Source organism: Hevea brasiliensis, chromosome 15 (genome assembly GCF_030052815.1).
Source record: "Hevea brasiliensis isolate MT/VB/25A 57/8 chromosome 15, ASM3005281v1, whole genome shotgun sequence".
Classification (NCBI taxonomy): Eukaryota; Viridiplantae; Streptophyta; class Magnoliopsida; order Malpighiales; family Euphorbiaceae; genus Hevea; species Hevea brasiliensis.
Genome location: NC_079507.1, coordinates 57,130,729 through 57,138,987, shown reverse-complemented (window position 1 = coordinate 57,138,987; position 8,259 = coordinate 57,130,729). Strand labels below are relative to the sequence as shown.

General features: G+C 36.7%; 1 long non-coding RNA gene across 1 annotated transcript; it reads right to left on the bottom strand.

Annotated features, from left to right (window-relative positions):
- Positions 1-4,100: 4,100 nt before the first annotated feature.
- LOC131174165 (uncharacterized) lies at positions 4,101-6,602 on the bottom strand. The gene is made up of 2 exons (XR_009144412.1): positions 6,433-6,602; positions 4,101-4,345 (listed from the first exon to the last, which is right to left on the bottom strand). It is a non-coding gene; the product is annotated as an uncharacterized LOC131174165 (long non-coding RNA).
- Positions 6,603-8,259: the final 1,657 nt, after the last annotated feature.

Sequence of the window (8,259 nt, the reverse complement as noted above, 5' to 3'; positions counted from 1 at the left end):
GCCGATCTCTAGTTAGCCGATCTCTTTATAGAATTTCCGGAATATTCATGAGACGTGTCAAAAACAGCTGGCAGATCTCACTGATCGATGCACCGCCTGGGATGCCGTGAGCATTAAATGCTCGGACGAGTATAAATAGGGGTGGGGGTTAGCCATTTGCTCTCTTGTGTCATTTTCAGCTTCTCGCGAACAACTTCAAAATTCTCTCATTTTCTCAAGCTCTTCCGACTCCGATCAAGCTTCGGTAAGGGTTTTGATCCTTCTTTTAGTTCAAATTCTTTATTTCCTTTGAAAATGAGCGGCGCCGAAGGTCAGAGAGCGGCGAGCCCTCCTTCCATCCAGTTCTCGTGGTCATCTGATGAAGTAGAGGTGGTCCGGCCAAGGGCGCGACCTGAACCTCCTAGAGTCTCCGTTCTAGCTCGGGAACAAGTGACGTTATCAAGGCATGCGTCTTCTTCAGGGAGAGAGAATCTTCCCATGGACGAGCTGCCATCGGTCCTTCAAGAAATCGATCTGCAGTCATTCAGCCAGGAGTACAACATTGAGCCCGATTCATATGAACTTATCCGGTGTCACGGCGATCTCCGGCCGATCATTTCTTCGAAGAGAACGACATGATTATGGTATACGAAGAACAGTTGAAAGCCGGGCTGCGGTTCCCTCTTGACGACTTCTTTAAGGAAGTCTTAAAATTTTTCCAAGTGTGCATAGCTCAAGTTCACTCGAACTCGTGGCGGATCTTAGTAGCCTTATGAGGCCTCTGCCGAGCTATGGGATTTCGTCCTTCGCCTTAAGTAGTCTCCGAATTGCATAGGTTAACTCGTCGAAAGGATGGCAGTCTTGGTTTTCAGCGAAGCCACATTGCGGGCTCTTCATCGATCGCCCTCCTCCTGAAAAAGCTGGAAGAACCGCTTCTTCATTCTAAGGAGTAAAATTCGAGCGGCTTTGAGGTTTCCCTCGTGGTAGCTACCAAGGCCCCTTAATTCCGAAGCGTCTCGTGTTGAATAGGGAAGAGGGCGCAATGGTGATGGAGTTGAAGTAGCAGGCGTCCCGAGAGAAGTTCTCTTGCTTGGATGCAGTGACCGCCGAACTGCACCATTGGACTATGGAATTGATCACCGGCAAAGATTGCGGGCTTCAGCTCTCTGACCTCGGCATCGGTATTTTTTACATCTCAGATCTCAGGACCTTAGCGATCTCCCTGACCTCTTCTTTGTGCAGGTATGGCAAGCGGCGAAGCCTCCAAGGAGAGCCGGAAATGAAAGAGGGAGATCTCTAGGAAGGTACGGGAGATAAAGCGGGCCGAGGAGATGCAGACACCTCGTCATGAGCCCGGAGAAATACGAGAAGGCTCGTCTCAACCTTCAGGACCGCCGATCATAGAAATGGTCCGATCACCCCCTCGCCAGGAGGAGCCACCTCCTCCTCCTCCAGTTACTTCGGGTGCGGAAGGGGGTCCTTCCCAACAACAGGTGAGGCCCCTTTCCCGCGGAGCTCAAGTTCTGATCCACTCGCTGGAGAAGAATCGTACGGTTCGAGAGAACCTGGTTTCGCTAAGGTCTTGGCGTCTTCTATCTGTCTTCGAGAAGATCGGGATAGGCTGTCTCCGGATAACCTTGATGATATCTTGACCCGATCCATGAGCCTGAACGTGGAGTGCCTGGTGAACCAGCACATCATACGGGAGAAGGCGCATCGCCTGGGTAAAGAGGTCGAGAGGGTAGGGCATAAAGCAGCTTCCCTCCGATCCCAACTATCATCCGCTCGGGACTACATATCTCAACTTGAGGGGCGAATGAAGTACTATGAAGACAAGCTGGCCGAGCAAGCTCATGCTCTTGAAGAAGTGCAAGCGCTCCGGGCCGATGAAGCTGCTCAACTCGCTCACCTTGCTGAGGAGCTCAAGGTGAAAGAAGAAGAGATGGTGACTGGAGTGGCCGGCGCTTATGTGAATGCTCACAGAGATCTCCTAGCTGAGCTCAAGAAGCGTTACCCTGAAGAGGACTTCTCCTGGATGGCCAACCTGGCTCCCGAGGATGAAGGTGAGGAGAGTGAGGAGTAGGCTGAGGGTGAGAGAGGGGACGGACAAAATGTAAATCAGGCTGGGGGTGATCCTCCAGCTGAATAACTTGTACAAAATCTTGAAATGAAATGAAATGGAATGCCTCTTTTGTTCGATGAATGGTTGTGATCGGAAAATTTCTAAATTATTTAAACACTTGATTGTCCGAGTATGTTGAGATAACTGAAAGTGATTATTAACCTAAGTATGACAGATCAGAAAACACAATAAGCATGAGATCGGTAGGGAACCATCGCTAAACGGGACTTGATTAAAATTAGAAATTTGGCTTGAACATTTAAGATCGGGATCATCATTAAACCGGAACGGAACCTTTGATTATTCTTAAACTTTTGAAAGGGGGTCGGCAACAAAAATGGTAACAAAGATCTAGTGTCAGTTCAATTTCGTATGTCAACAGAGATCAGGAATATACTTGACTGGTCAGGAGATTCGACAATGGGTTTGAGAGATCGGTGAGTGATTTAATAGACCGGTAAGGCTTTGACTGATGTGAGGACTTAGCATTGATTCAATTCCTTGTGAGGAGAGATCAGAAATATGGTTATCTAACAAAGAGAGATCGGAAATGTGGTTAGCTGTCAAAGGGAGACTTAGTACTGGGGATCGGTTTCAAAGTTTATTAATTTTGGGGATCGGCCAAAATGTGGTTTCGACAACTAGTATGGGGGTAAATCCCTCTACTGCGGTGCCTGGAGAACTCTCCACTGATGCTCTGGACTGTCCTCCCCTCTGAGTAAACTGAGACCCTTGTCTCTGGCCCTGGCCCTAGGAAACCTTGGGCCTCTTACTCTAAGAAACTGGTGTACTGGACTGACCTTGTCCATAACTCCTCTTTCGCTATTTATCTCTCCTAGAGTGCTCCTCATTTCGTACTCTCTCTACATTTAGTGATGCAGCCACTGGTCGGGAGAAATCTGTATACTCATGTGCCATCATAATTTTGATATTATCATTCAGTCCATCCTCGAACCTACGGCACCTCTCTGCCTCTGTAGGAATTACCTTCTGTGCACATCTACCCAGCCTCATAAACTCCCTCTCATACTCAGACACCGTTAACTGTCTCTGCCTCAAGGTCAGAAACTCTCTCCTTCGGGCCTCTAAGTATATATGACTAATATACTTCTTTCTGAACTCATTCAGAAAGAAATCCTAAGTAAGCTTCGTCGGCTGTACCGCTCCAAACACTATATCCCACCACTGGTAGGCTTCCCCCTGTAGTAACGACAAAGTGCACTCTAGCTGCTGCTCTAGCATGCAATGTAACTGCTTCAGCACTCTCTCAGTCTGCTCTAGTCAATGCTCAGCAGTGGATGGGTCTTCCTCCTTCTTACCCATAAAGTCAACGGCCCCATACTTTCTTAACTTCTCTAGTGGGGACCGTTGTGTAGGATGTGGGGTGGCTCTGGTAAACTGGGGGAGCATCTAAGTCATTTGCTCCAAAAACGCCTGCTGTGTTCTACCCGCTGTACTCTGGGATGACTCCTCTCTCCTGTCTCGCCCCTGACTACGAACAGGTGCATGACTACTAATCTCCTCCTCCTCCACTGGTTTGTAAGACCCTTCCTCTAAAGGATCGGACTCCATCAATCTTATAAAACAAACAAAGAATAAATCTGCATTAGTGTTACCTTGACTGCTAAATAAGGGCTCATGCATGTTATGCATACTATATCTTTCTATCTACCTATGCCTAGGAACGCCTAAACCTTTGCTTTGATACCAATAAATATAACACCCCTTACCTGATCTACAGTGTAGCCAAATAAGGCGTGCTACATTCGGTGCCAGAACACCCTATCCTGTCTTATCGTTTACAATATTAATTTAATATTCATTTAATTTTATTATCTCACTTGTATTTTTTTTTTTATATCCCATTTCATTTTTAGGGAGACCCAGACAAAGTCTCCTCTGTTCTATTAGTGCATGGTGATTTTCATGTTACCTGTTAAAATAATTCATATCCTTTACATTTATTCATTCATCATATTATTCCTCATGCTCATATCAATTTTCAAGAAAATAAAATACTGCATTACATTCATATATATAAAATTCATATACAACAATTTACACTTTTATTTACATTCCAAAAATAATTTACATCATTGTTTAATTATGTACAATACAAAAATGTAAAATCTAATATCTACATGAGCCCTACCAAAATGGATTGCTGAGGTGACAATCTACCGTGTAACAGATCTAATCAAATCCAGATTAAGCTTTACTGCTGCAGCTGTGGGTCTCCTGTACCTATGCGATGGAAAAACCAATGCGCTAAGCATAACGCTTAGTGGTGCATAATATAAAGGAAAAATAATCTAAACAACTAAAATAATTATTCTACATATAATCTTATAATAAAATATAAAACATTATAAATTCATAGTCTTTTGCGTGTTTAGAAAGCTTTGGAAGTAAATAAGTTAATAAGAATCTTTACTGTGCATGTACCTTATATTCAGTCTTATGAATTTTATATTAATGATTTTCTCATGTACTTATTCAAATTTTATGGCTTATTGCTTTTATCTGTGCCCAAATAACCTATGACAGACTATAAAGACTGGATACACGAGAGTATACTAGTTAGACATCCGTATGTCTTCCCATTATACAACGGTCATATTAGGCACAGGGCCAGCGGGCAGGCATAAGCCAGTAATAATGAAAATTGGCACTATGGCCATCTGGCAGGTATAAAGCCAGCAGAACAATCATCTTAGACATATATTGTCTGTTAATGATTATTCCTGTGGACAATACTGCAATATGTTATCTCTAATTGGTATACCAATCAATCCAAGCTATATAAATGAGTTTAGGTGTACTTTGGGCATAATAGTGTTATTTCATACTTATAGTTTCATTAATTCATGTTGTTTTTATGCTTAACAACTTATTCTATTTTGTTTCATATCATAGGCTAAGTTATTTTATGAACCTTTCTCAAGGTCCAGAATTTGGCAAATTCTAGAGTATGTTTTTGTCTAATTAATTGATCATGTTATAGTCATTTTTACTCCTAAGGTTCTTCATAGAAGTTGTTACCCTATTTCTTCTAGTCACTCATAAATTTTTATTACAATTTTTTAAGTTTTGTAAAATTAATTATGGCCAAATCACTAGCCTGGACTTATGTACCCTGTTCTACCAGGACTCATGTTCAGATCAGAAACTTTGACTGCCATTTTAGGGTTCTTATGTTCATAATTTGAGGACAAAGTCTAAAACAAAGTTGGAGCCCTGTTTCTTAGGGTTCCAGATCAGTATGGCTCAACCTAATTAGAGTTTTCTAGTAGGAGATATAGCTAAATGAGTGTTCTGGGGTCAAATGATTCTTTTGGAAATTTTCAAAATTTATATGTTAACTTAACATAGTCAATTGACCTATTTTCATTAGTTTTTAGGGTTGGGTCAAAAGACCAATTTTGTAGATCTATGTCTTATAGAAATTTTGCCACTAGTTTTATTAAATTTGGGTTTTTGTAGACTATGTTATGGCTATTTTGTCAAAACTGGTCAGGTGAGCTCTAGTCTAGGAAATTCTGGGCAGAATGGTGCAGGTCAGTTTGGTGTCATAATTTGAGGGAACAATTTCATTTTGTTTGAGACATTTCTAGGCTTGGTGTTCTCAATGAAAGTTGTAATCCTATGTCTAAGCTTTTCAATGGTATAAAATTCAGGTCATTTAGACTTGTCTAGAGGGAGTTATGGCCAAATGAACACGTACTATTTATTTGGTCATTTTTCTGAGTTCAGTGTTTGGATATCCGGATTGGAATAGTAAATTGATCAAGATTTTGAAAGAATTTGAGCAGAGTTTTTTTCATGAAAAACGGTGCATTTTGTCCTAGGTTGCATCTCCAATTAGCCTCACACCAATTGGAGCAACACAACTCTAGTTATAACTCAAACAATACACTGGACTCAAATGTCCGAATTTCCTGCATAAAAATCAACACTCCCAAATTCAATTCTTCCAACACCACAAACTTCATTTGACATACATGGCACTTCTAATGGTCATTAAATCATCTCAACATTATTAATTTCAAGTCACACATCAATTTCCCTAAAGTTAGGTCAAAAACCCTAACTCACATTTCTCAATTCATATAAACACATGCCAATCAATTTGATCATCACAATTACTCATCAATATCACTAATAAACACAACTAATTTCATCAAAACTATCAAACCACAACTCTTATCATGGCTGCCGAAATTTAGTAAGTTCCTATCCCTATGAATTTCTTTTAATTTCATATCAATCTAACTTATTTTAGCAAGCTTGTCATGCTTAGAAAAGAAATAGAAGTGAATTAGTACACTAACCTCTTTAAACAATTCTTGAGCTTACTTAATCTTTGGAATTTCTTCACTTTTTGATCATCAAAATATTCCTCTTGATGTGGAGATTAATTTTTGTGAAGGGTGTTTAGGGTTTTAGGTAGAGAAAGCTTAGGAAAATTGAGCTTAAAAAAAAAAAAAGAAAATGGAGAAGGTTTCTTGGCTATGGTGGACGGCAATATGGAGAAGAAATGAAGAAGATAGCTTTTTGTAATTAACTCAATTTGTCTTCTTTTTAACTCTTTCTTATCTCTTCTTAATTGGTTGTTGAATTCCTATTGGTTAGAAAATTTTATGATGTCATTAATTTCATTTAATTTTCTTTTCTTCTTTTCTTATTTCCATAATTAAATTCATAAATTTTAATTTTATTTATTTTATGTATTTTAATCTCTATTATTTTAATTGACATTCAGGTCAAATTTTAACTCTGAGGTTAAAATGATCAAAATGTCATTGTTATGCTTGTCGGTTTATTTTTGGTCTGTACTGATAATTGAATTCCCCTAAATTTTCTTTGACCTTTCTGATGTCATTTACACTTCAATAAATCTCTAATTAGGTCTCAAAAATTATTTTCTAGGATTCCTTGCGAATTTAGGGTCAGCAATTGCCTTCGCAGTTGCTTCCCAATCGGGTCAACCATCGCTGTGACTCTGGCTTATTTAACCGAGTCGTACTTCGTTTCTTTTGCTTTTCTTTAATTTTTCTTTGTGTATATTTATTCAATTTATGTTTCCTCATTTTAGTTTAACTATAATTCCAGACATCCTAGCCGTCCGGACAGACGTTAATCGTCGGAACAATATAATGTATGAACTATCTAAAGTGAGGGCGTTACAGATGAAATAGAAAAAAAAATAATTAATGAAAGTTCTTGAATTTTAATTTGTATTACAAATCAGTATATAAAATAAATTATATGTGTAAATAACTAAGTTAAATAAAATAGGATAAATGATTAAAACCCAAAACTTTATTATAAGTTTTTTTTTTCTTTTAATTTTAAGAAAATCTTTTAGTTTTATCAATTTAGTTTCATACTTTTATATTAAATTTAATTTTAAAAATTAACTTAATTAAACGATTTAATTAATAAAAATAGTTTAAATATTTGTAATATTATTAATATTAGTTAATCATTTAAATTTTTTTATCATTTTAATAATTATTTTAAAAAAATAAAATATTATTTTACTAAATCAAATACTTATTATTTTAAAAATTATAATTAAATTTATTTTAATTATATTATTTATTAACATTTTATATTAAACATTTATTTTTTTTATTTGTTCGATTTTAAATTTGAAATAAAACAATCATGAGTTTAATTGTTTTTAATTCAATTTAATACTAAAATTAAAAACAATATAAAAAGTTTATTTTTAAATTAATAAAACTAAAGTATTTCGTTAAAATTGAAAAAATAACTTTTATAAAAAAATAAGTTAATTTTTTATATTAATTTTAACAAAGTTGTGAACTCAAGATTTTGTAAACTTGAAAACTACTTCAATATTATTAACAAAAGTTCGTTAATTAAAAATTAATATGTTTTTATTAATAAAATATTATTTTTTAAAAATTATTAATAAATTAAAAATTATAATAATTTATTAAATTAATTTAACCATTCTAATTTTAATATTTTATAATAATTTAATCACTTAGATTTAAATTAATTATTTTAGTTGCTATTGATTTGAGATAAATTTTAATATGAAATTATTAAATTAATAAAAATAATATTAAAATTAATTTACTTATTATAAAGAATAAAGAAATTAAACTATAATTTAAGTAAATTGA